This window comes from Mobula birostris, chromosome 18 (genome assembly GCF_030028105.1).
Source record: "Mobula birostris isolate sMobBir1 chromosome 18, sMobBir1.hap1, whole genome shotgun sequence".
In the NCBI taxonomy this organism is placed as follows: Eukaryota; Metazoa; Chordata; class Chondrichthyes; order Myliobatiformes; family Myliobatidae; genus Mobula; species Mobula birostris.
The window spans coordinates 46,867,788-46,879,712 of record NC_092387.1 but is presented as its reverse complement, the minus strand read 5'-3'; positions in this window follow the sequence as shown (position 1 = coordinate 46,879,712).

Below are 11,925 nucleotides of genomic sequence, written 5' to 3'. Positions count from 1 at the left end.
AATTGGCCTTGTCAGGCCCCAATCTCTATGATGTGATCAAGCAAGTGTTGAGAAAGCCAGGGACAAAAAAATCAGAATGCGGAGATACTCAGCGGAAGAGGTACATGCCAGAGATAATGCTATGGGTCAAAGACTTTTTATTTCATATTTCTACTATTTGAAGTTTTACTCTTTCTCAATTACTGAAACTGGACAAAGCCACTCAGTCATCTGAAATTTCTACTGAAAGGGCATGGCATGACTTTACAGAGAAAGGGGAAAGATTTCAAGCTCATAAATTGGAACGTAAGTCAAAACTTCCAATAAACTTAATGGGCCCAGGTAATCTGAGGAATGGACAAATGCAAAATTATTTCCTCCAAAAGTAAATATACAAGACAAGGGTACAAACCCTGACGTTGGAATGAAGACAAAAAAAGGCGAGCTGGATAATGGAATTCTGTCTCCCAAGAGTCTGTGGATGCTGGGCATCAAATATTCGGGAATAAAACAATAGATTTTTTTTCCAGTACAGGGATCAAGTTGTGTGAAGGAAAGGCAAGTTGATTTCAACCTACGTAATCATCTGTTTGTCTCGTTTTTATCTACTTGGCAGGTCAGACAGCATCTGTGAAGGGAAGTGGACAGTTGACATTTTGGACTGAAACTCCACATCTGGACTGAAAGATAGAGGGGAGACACATAGTACAAAGTGGTCAAGAAAGGGGTGGATGCAGGTGAGGAGAGGTAGAGGCAGACGTAGGAAGGCGGAGTGTAAGTAGTGAGAGGGGCTGGAAGTTGATAGGCAAAGAGCTGTAGATGATGGAATCTGACAGGAAATGAAGGAGAGAATGCAGGCAAATAAGGAAGGTGGGTTGGGCATATGGAAACGATTGAGAGAGGGAACCCAATGACAGCAGTGTGTGGGTGGATGGTGGAAGGGAAAGAATTAAGGTGTGGGTTGATGGGGCTGAGTGTAGGAGAAATTGTGTAGATCACATGGAGAGAGAGAAAAGGGATAAAGGGGGAGCAGGTAACTTGAAGCTGGAGATTTCAGTAGTAATGCCATCGTATTGTAGACTACATTGATGGATTACGGGGTGCTGTACATAAGGGGTTTGGTGTTTCTCCAAATTCTAACATCTGCAGTCTGTCGTGTCCCTAAGCTTTAAAATGACAATCAGAAGTTAAGCTTTTGTTAGGTCAGTCATTGACCTTATTAATTGGGAGTTCAAAGGGTTGAGTGGCTTATTCCAGCTCTTATTTCTGTTTTAGCAAGTGGGGCATACCAGAAGCGTAAGGCAGGTGAGAGTGGGAGGAGAGTTGCTTAGATTCAGGATAAAGGGACTAAAGTGAAGAATTTTTTCATTCATGTGCACCACACCTTTATGGTGTTTTTCCCACAATACGCCGTAGAATATTCCATTGCTTTAGTAATGCGGATGTGTAAATGTGTACATGTTGTTTGTATACTGTATTTCAAGTGGATACTTCTGTTTCTTTTGTCATATGATTGTAACTATATTGTGGGGTTCAACATATTCTAATTTATGTGTAGTCTTAAGTTAACTTTGTGGGTGATTAAAGATGGTACGTTCTGGAGCCTAATAAATGGGGTTGTTAGCTCTTAGTAGAAGAGAGATACTAGGGCTGCGAGGTGTTCACGCTGGACAAAATATGCAGCTATTATAGTGTTTTTTGGTAGATATCTTTTCGTAAATACTGACAGTTTCCTTTTCACTGTTTTCGCTAAATTTTTGTAAGTTTGATTTTTGACGCATGGAATAAACACCCTTGCACTAAAGTGCAAAGTGACTCCAGCCATTTTTCATTTGGGCATAACACATGTATCTAGCACACATTAAGGGAAATCAATGGATATGAGGTTCAAGCTGAAAAGTGGAATGTTCCTCATGGGGAACCAGGTTTCAGGACCTGCATGGTCTATTCTTGCTTCTACAAAGAATTCCCAGGTTATGGCAAGAATTTGTAACTCAAAATGTTCCTGAATCAGAAATGAACTAAAACAGAGCCTGGGTGAGGATCGCAGAAACACTGCATGAGGAAGTAAGTCTGCTCGCCACTCCCAGCCCCCACCTGATGCAGCTCTGAGGGGTTGAGAAGAGGAGCACGTGAGAATGTTTCCTTTTCGTCTGGAGGAAAATGCCTACAGCATTACGTCAACTGGCAAATCCACCCCACCGATCGCCCACATGCTTCTCAAATGTATGGGTGTCCATAAGTCGAGTCTTTATATCCCGGGGAGGATCTGTACTTCCTATCTTCCTATTCCAATCAGGACAAAAATGATGAATATCTCCTCATCTGGTTCTTTAGTCCATGGCTTTAAACTTCTGATCTCTTATTAATGATCCATTCACCAAAGGAAATAATGTTTCTCTCTCTATTTGACTGAAGTTTCACATCAAGATGGTTCTCTGTCAAGTGACCTTAGTCTTCTCTAGTCTACAGGGAACAATGTTACTCAGCTATCTGGTTGCCTCAACTGAAGGGCATGGAGTGATATTACTGGGGAAGGGGAAAGATCTCCAATTCATATATTTGAATGTACACTCTGTGGCCACTTGATTAGGTATAAGTAAGTTTCGTGGTCTTCTGCTGCTGTAACCCATCCAATTCAAGGTTCGACGTGTTCTGCATTCAGAGATGCTGTTCTGCACACCACTGTTGTAGCACGTGGTTATTTGAGTTACTGTTAACTTCCTGTCAGCTTGAACCAGTCTGGCCATTCTCCTCTGACCAGTATCTCTAAAAAGGTGTTTTCACCCACAAAACTGCCGCTCACTGGACGTTTTTCTTTTACGCGCCATTCTCTGTAAACTCTAGAGACTGTTATGCGTGAAAATCCTAGGAGATCAGCAATTTCTGAGATACTCCATCCACCCCGTCTGGCACCAACACAATCAAAGTCACTTAGATCACATTCCTTCTCCATTCTAAGGTTTGGTCAGAACAACAACTGAATATGACCATGTCCACATTTGTTTATGCATTGAGTAACTGCCACATGATTGGCTGCTAAGATATTTGCATTATTAAGCAGGTGTGCAGGGGTACCTAATAAAGTGACCACTGAATGTATGCAAACATATGAACCTCCTCCTGCACTGGTGGATAGAATGATAAAGAAGGTGTGTGGTATGCTTGTCTTTATGGAGGCATTGTGTTCAAGACAGGAAGCTACAGTATGTTACAGCTTTAGAAAACCCTGGTTAAGTCACATCTGGAGCAACACACACCAAATGCTGGAGGAACTCAGCAGGTCAGGCAGCATCTTTGGAGGCGAATAAACAGTCAATATTTCAGGTCAAGGACCTTCATCAGGAAGGGGGAGGAAGTCAGAATCAATATGTGGGGGAGGAGAAAGAATACAAGTTGGCAAGTGATAGGTGAAATCAGGTGAAGGGGACGGTGGATACCACATCTAGAATATTACATTCAATTCTGGCCCACCATTATAGGAAGAATGGGGAAGCTTCAGAAAGGGGGCAGAAGATGTTTACTAGGATGCTGCCTGGATTAGCAGGCTGGTGCTATAAGGAGAGGTTGAAGCAACTTGGGTTGTTCCTTCTGGTGTGGCTGAGGCTAAGGGGAGATCTGACAGAAGTTTAGAAGGTTATGAAAGGCATAGATAGATTAGGCAGCTGACATTTTTCTCCCAGAGTTGAAATGTCCAACACTGAGAGAACATGCATTTAAGATGAGAGACAGAAAGTTTAAAGGAGATGTTTAGGGCAAGTCTTTTTTCCACACAGAGACTGACGTGTGCTGGAATTGTGCTGCCAGGGGCGGTAGTGGAGACAGTTCCAATAAAGACATTCAAAAGGCTGATAATAAACACATGAATGTACAGAGAATCAGAATCACAATCAGGTTTACTATCACTGACATATGTCATGAATTTTATTATTCTGAGCCAGCAGTTCAGTGCTATACATTAAAAAACAATAAATTACAACAAGAAAATATGTATTTTAAAAATTAAATTAATTAAATAGTGAAAAAAGAGCAAAGATAGTGAGGTAGTGAAAGGAGGGAAGTCGACATTGTGTTGGAGGAAGTGAATAGTTAGGGGTTAATTACTAGTTTAAATAATTAATTCTGATATCATGAGCCGAAGGGCCTTTTTCTGTGCTGCATTGTTCTTTGTTCTGTGATTACTATAGGCTTTCTTTTAAAGATTCTGGATTTAATTAATCAATTAAGTTCTGCAGCTCCCATGGTGGCATTTGAACTTCAATTAACAGGTCAATAGATACTACTCAGGTAACAACAGTTCTGCTGGTGATGTACCCAGCAGAACAACTGAAGGTGAGTCATTTTATACAGTTCTTGAGCAATCATCAGTTTTATCATCTTTATTTTATAAATAAACTGAAGTAAATGTTATTCTTTTATTAAATATATAGTGGAATATTTATTGGAGAGTGATAAACTACCAAGTCACACAGAGAACAGGGAATTACAACCCCAAGGGAATGAGATGACCTCCACTTCATCCAGAGCCATTGAGAAAATGAAAAATTGGAGTCTGTCAAAGAAAGTGGCAATGAGGAAGACGACATTCTTTCCTTCAGCCAATTAGTAACCAAGAAGGCATGTGTGTGTTCACAAGAGAACTGCTCTTTATCTTAAAGAAGACATTGGGGAAGGATGCGAGGGAGCAGTCCATTGTAATGATGTTGCTTAAAATATAGTGGCTAACTTTGAATAGTTCTTGGTATATAAAGCATTCTAACTACATGTAGTTAACGCTGCTCTATTCACTTGGCAATGGAGTTTTAATGAAATATTTCTGCAGCTTTTCTCAACCATTATTCAACAGCTCCTGTGATAGCCCATTAAGTTTACTTAACCTAGACGGAAGGCCATTCTGCTCATGTCCTGTACTTTCCCATTTAAAGAGCTATCCATTTCATTGCCTCCTCTGTTTTTGCCTCCAGCCTGCATTATTTTAATGTGTTTATCCAATTTTCTTGTGAAAGTTATTAGAACATAAAACATAGAGCATTACAATGCAGTACAGGCTGTATGGCCCACAATGTTGTACCAAACTTTTAACCTACTCTAATATCAATATCATGCTTCCCTCTCATTTAGCCCCCGATTTTTCTTTCATTCTGTGCCTATTCGAGAATCTCTTAAATCTCCCTAATATATCTGCCTCTCCCATCACCCAAGGCACTGTGTTCCACTCTCTGTGTAAAAAAACCTATTTCTGATATCCCTCCAAAACTTTCCACCATTCACTTCAAAGTTATGCCCTCTTATTTTAGTCATTTACACTCTGGGTAAAAGGCACTGATTGTCCACACTGTCTATGCTTCTTATCATCCTAAACACCTCTAACAAATCTCTTCCCATCCTCCTTTGTCCAAAGAGAAGGGAAAATCATTATTGAATATGGTTCTATCCCTTTTCAAAATGACTTGTAATGTAAAGAAATCAACTCTCCTCATTTTGTGGCCTCATTTTTGCCACCTTCACTGAATCTATTTTCTTGGGTTAGAACATTTCCACTGGTGGAAACAGTACCTGGGCTCAATGCCCATAGTCAGTAAATAGATATCCGAGCAAAACTCCACCAACTGTTACTTCTGACCTTGCTATCAGAGGATTTGAGGATGAACCATGAAGGTGATGTGGATTAGTACAGCTGGGATGTGTTGCACAACGTCCTCCTGACACAGAAAGAGAGTGCTTGACTACAATGTCCGTAATGCTTCCCACAAGCCTCCTCCCAAGCTTCTTCTTCCAACCCCATCAGCAGTGGAACCTTTGTCAGGTGACCAAAGCTATGGCTAAAGGGATAGATTTTTAGAAGTATTATAGAAAAAGAATAAAGGAGGATGTTCCAGAATGTAAGCATCATGGCTGCCAGTGGTGGAGGGATTAAATTCAACAAATATCAAAAGGCTACAAATCTCAAAGGGGAATTAAACCAGGAGGCCAGGCTGGAGAAAAGGAGACAAAGTGAAGAACTTTCAAATTGAGTCCTTACTTAACATAGAAACATAGAAACATAGAAAATAGGTGCGGGAGTAGGCCATTCAAGCCTGCACCGCCATTCAGTATGATCATGGCAGATCATCCAACTCAGAACCCTGTAACTGCCATACCCCCTGATCCCTTTAGCCACAAGGGCCATATCTAACTCCCTCTTAAATATAGCCAATGAACTGGCCTCAACTGTTTCCTGTGGCAGAGAATTCCACAGATTCACCACTCTCTGTGTGAAGAAGTTTTTCCTCATCTCCATCCTAAAAGGCTTCCCCTTTATCCTGAAACTGTGACCCCTCGTTCTGGACTTCCCCAACATCGGGAACAATCTCCCTGCATCTAGCCTGTCCAATCCTTTCAGGATTTTATACATTTCAATAAGATCCCCCCTCAATCTTCTAAATTCCAGCGAGTATAAGCCTAGTTGATCCAGTCTTTCATCATATGAAAGTCCTGCCATCCAGTGTGGATCAGCCATCAAAACTAAAGAGTGCAAAGGACTTCTTGGTGTTGGATTGGGTGATATTGATCTAGAGATTCTTCAGAAGTCAAGAATAAGGCACAAAACTTGTCACTTGTGGCCATTTATTGAGTGTTACAAGAGCAAAAAATGGAAAAAGAAAAAGGGAAAATAACAAATCGTAGTCATCTTAACAAAAACTAGAAAGATAAAAAAAATTCCAGTGATAATAATTAACCTATAAAATAGCCAGATTCAAGAGGCATGACACCTGCAGGAAACTAAGAAGTTTCCAGAAAAATACAGAAGCAGGTATACTACAGTTATTGGAAAATTCACTGAACAGTTAGGTAATTATATTTTAAGAAAAGCAAGCCTAGAAGAGATTAAACTAAGAGAAAAATAACAATTTCTCACTCTAATCCAACAGGACAAGTTATAGCCCAGGCAGCAAAATTCTGAATAACTAGGTTATGGAGAATGGAATGAGTGTGCAAATCTGGAAATTACAAAGCAAGGATGAGGCTTGTGCTGAGGCACAGATAGGATTGGAATTGATAGAGGTAGAGATAGCTATTCTTAGAAATGTGAAAAATCAATGCCAGGCCAAATATGACACCAAGATTGGGAACAGTCTGGTTCAAGTTCAGGCAGATACCAGGGAGGAGGAGAAACAATTTCAAAAATAGCCCACTCAGATGTTCACTGCAAGGAATTTACGTACAAATCTCAAAGTGGGTCAATCACTCTGGGAAAAACCCATCATGAGGGTTGTATTTTCTTCAGTGATGATTTCAGGTGTAACTATGATGTTGGGTCTTCGTAAGCAGATGGACCAATAAGCTAGCAGATTTCAGGGTCCCGCTTCCATTTTTATAATGCTCATTATAAGTGGTTTTCATTCCTTAACAAAGTGCAGTGTCAAAGAATGATTCAATATAGAACAAGGCAATTTGATGACATTGCTGTCAGTTCAATCTGACGCAGACAATTTCACGGAATCCAGATGAAAACTGAATGAAATGTACCTGTGAAATTATTGCCATTGCCTGCATAGAAAGTCTGAAGGTGAACATCTATTGTGTAAGGACATGAGCAATTTCTACAAATACCGTGAATAAAACTAGATGCAACTCATTTTTTATTTTGTATACTAAGCCAAATATTTCTCTTTTTTGTGTTACATTCTACTATATGATGTTAAATTTCAATTAACATTCCATCCATTTTTCAACCTGCACTCCTCCATTCTACTCAAACTGAATTTCACAGAGTTTTTTTTAACAACCTATCCCAAACAGTAAATGATTAAAAATTCTTAAATTCTTCAGATATTCCTGGTAACATGGATTTTTGGTGAAGGATAAAAGACTTAGAAGAGATTTGAAGCGGATTTGAGTTCAAGAGATGTGAAGTAATGTTGCAGTTCTATAAAATCCTGATTAGACCACATTAGGAATTCTGGTTCAGTTTTGGTCGCTTCATTATAAGGATATGGAAGCTTTAGAACAGGTGCAGAAGAGATTTACCAGGATGCTCCCTGGAATAGAGTGCTTGGCATTTCTCTTTAGAGCAAAGGAGGATGAGGGGTGACTTGATAGGGTGTGTACAAGATGGTAAGAGGCATAGATTAAGTGTATAGCCAGAAAAAAAATTCCCATAGTGGAAATGGCTAATACCAGGGGGCATAACTTTAAAGTGATCGGAGGAAAGAATGAGTGGAGTATCAGAGGTAAGTTTTTTTTACACAGATTGGTGGGCACATGGACTGCCTTGCTCGGGGTGATGGTGAAGGGAGACACATTAGGGGCATTTGAGAACACGCACAAGTATGATAAATAAATGGAGAGCTATGTAGGGGGAAGGGTTAGTTGACCTTAGAGTTGGTTAGAAGTGTGGCACAACATTGTGGGCCAACAAGCGTGTATTGTGCTGTAATGTTTCATGAAGGGTTTTTTTTTCACCCAGAGAGTGGTGAGTAACTGGAACACACTTCCTGTGAGACTTGAGAAGGCAGAGTTACTGATAATATTTAAGAAGTATTTAAACAAGCATTTGAATCACATAAGCATAGATAACTATGGGCCAAGTATTGGAAGATAGTATTAATACAGGTGGATGCCCACTGGAATGTTGGGATGAATGGCCTGTTTAAAAGCTGTATGATTCTATGCAGTAGATGTAATGCAGAGGCATTATAAAGCATTGGTCAGAACACACTTGGAGTATTGTGAGCAATTTTGGGTCATTTATCTATGAAAAGATGTGCTGGCTTTGGAGAGGGTCCAGAGGAGGTTCATGAGAATGATTCCAGAAATGGATGAGTTAATGTATAAGGAGCATTTGATGGCTCTGGGCCTGTACTCACTGGAATTTAGAAGAATGAGAGGGGATCTCATTGAAACCTATCGAATATTGTAAGGCCTAGATAGAGTGGATGTGGAGAGGGTATTTCCTACAGTGGGGGAGTCTGGGCACAGACTTAGAACAGAGGGACATCCATTTAAAGCAGATATGAGAAGGATTTTCTTCAGCCAGACGGTAGTGAATTTTAGGAATTCATTACGACAGATGACTGTGGAGGCAATGTCGTTTGGTGAATTTGAAGTGGAAGTTGATTGGTTCTTGATTAGTCAGGGTGTCAAAGGTTACCAGGAAAAAGGAAGGAGAATGAGATTGAGAGGGATAATAAATCAGCCATGTTGGAATGGCAGAGCAGACTCCAAGGGCTGAAAGTCCTAATTCTGCTTCCATGTCTTATGGTCTATAGCCCCTTCACAACGGGATTTCTATTTAAACCACCACAGCATGGCCAAATAACACCTCCAAGGAGGAGAGAAAGCAGCAAGCTAGAAATCAGTTACAGTATCACGATATTAGTAACAATAAACATGCTGAAAACTATTACAGGACTGCTGCCAGGTTACTTGAAAAATAATAATAGGATTAGTTGAATCAACACTGATTTATGCAAGAAAAAATCATTTTTGACTAACCTGTTGTAAGTGTTTCTGATTGTAGCTCATGGAACAGAAAAATTGAATGAGTAGATGTTATGTATTGGACCTTGAGAGGATACTCAATATGATTCCTCTCTAGAAATAATGAACCAAAATTACAAAGTACAGAACTGAAGATAACATATTGGTGAGGAATATAGATTAGACAGCAGACAGAAAGTGAAGAGAAGGCAGTATCCATCGTTAAAGACTCTCACCATCCAGGCAAAGCCTCCTTATCCATGAGGAGGTAAAGGAGAGTGAAAACACATACTCAATGTTTTAAAAACCACTTCTTCCCCTCCACCATCAGATTTCTGAATGGACCATGAACTATGAACATTAAGTTCACTATTTTGCTCTTTTTGCACTACTTACTCATTTTTTTAATAGTTCTTATTTTAACTTACAGTTGTTTTTTTTTAGGTACCACAGCAAATTTCATGACATGTATCGATGATAACAAATCTGATTCTGATTCTAAATTTGTATTTGTTGGGTTGGGAGGCCATGACCTGATGGTTGTTGCAAAGATTGGTCCTGGAGTACTATCTATTCACAATCTATAGCGATGACCTAGTGAAGGGATCAAGAGTAACATGCACAAGTTTGTTAATTACACAGATCAAGATAACATTGTGAACTGTGAGGAGGATGCAGAGAAGCTTCAGATGTTCATATTCAGATTTATATTAGATTATTTTCAATTCGATTCAATTGATTTCAAGTTTAGTTGCCAATCAACTGTACATGAACACTCATAAATACAGCCAAATGAAACAGTATTACTCTGGAGTCAAGGTGCAAAACACAGTCCCAACAGTCACACACAGCACAAAGCACGCACAAGATAGCAAGCACAAATGGTATCACAATCACGCAATAAAAGAATCCAAAGTTCATGCAATCAGTCTACAGTTGACCACATTAGAGCTTGTCTTCTGCCGAGTGGCACGCACTACTCTGGCACCATAGCACAAAATGAAATTCCTTGTTTGCATGAAGCTCTCCGAGTCAAGTACAGATAGCGATAAGAAATGAACAATAAATACCACAGAATGGTGCAAAGATCTTGACAGGCTAAGGAAATGGATATGGTCATGGCCCATGGCATATTTTGCGCAAAACTGAAGTCATAATCAAAGCCAAAGTCAAAGTAAATTTATCATCAAGGCACAAATATGTCATCATGATACTAAACTGAGATTCATTTACTTACTGGCATTTACAAGAAAATAAAGAAACACAATAGAATTTATGAAAACTCTACACAAATAAAGACAAACAACCAACATGCAAAAGAAGACAAAATGTACAAATATAAAAATAAATAATTAATAGTGAGAACGCGAGTTGTAAATTGAGTCTGTAGGTTTGGGCATCAGTTCAGAGCTGAGGTGAGTGTAGTTATCAATGCTAATAACTGTTCCTAAACCTGGTGCTGTGGGACCAAAGGCTCCCATTTTGTAGATCAAATAGAATAAGGTTTTGTTTTAACGACTGAAAGGTGTTTGTATGCAAAGGATCCTGGAGGTTCTTCACATGAACCACTGGAATTTAATATGAACATTCAGCAAGCAACTAGGGATACAAATAGTTTGCTGACTTTTCTAGAAGAGGATTTGGGTAAGGGAGTAGAGACATCTTACTCCTGTTATATTGGTGAGAGCGCTTTGTGTGTCCTGCTGGTAATTAATTGCATTGCTGATTATTACAACTTGCTGTGTGTAACAGCTGCGTTTGCCCGGAATTCGATATCAGAATCAAATTTATTATCACTGACATGATCGTGAAATTTGTTATTTTGTGGCAGCAGTACAGTATGGTACATAAAAAAAACTAAAAGTTACAAGAAGAAAAATAATTAATAAATAAAATAGTGCAAAAATAGACCAACATAGTGATGGTCATGAACCATTTAGAAATCTGATGGCAGAGTGGACAAGGCTGTTCCTAAAATGTTGAATGTGTTTCTTCAGGCACCTGTGTCCTTCCTGATGGTAGTAACGAGAAGAGGGCATGTCCTGGATGGTGAAGATCCTTAATGAAGGATGCCACCTTCTTTAGACGTTGCCTTTTGAAGATGTCCTTGATTCCTATAGTTTGGAAGCTATAACTAGCTTCAGCACAAACCCTTCTGTTCAGTTAGATAAGAGAATATTTCTATGCTTTCTAGTAACAAGAAAATGAATCTCAGGGTTGAACATGGTGACATATATATATTTTGATAACAAATTTACTTTGAACAGTTAGATACTTGAACCAGAGGAAACTGTAGATATCATAACCTGGGTGCAAGTGATTCCAATGTTTCCAAAAAAATCAGTGATTGGTATAAAATTATTAGACAATATGTAATATAAATATAAAAAGTGCTAAATATTAGCACTGGTGATATATAATGGATTAATTCTGTCTTTAGCCACATATAGATACCAATAATCAGGGATAGGAAGTCTAATTGTC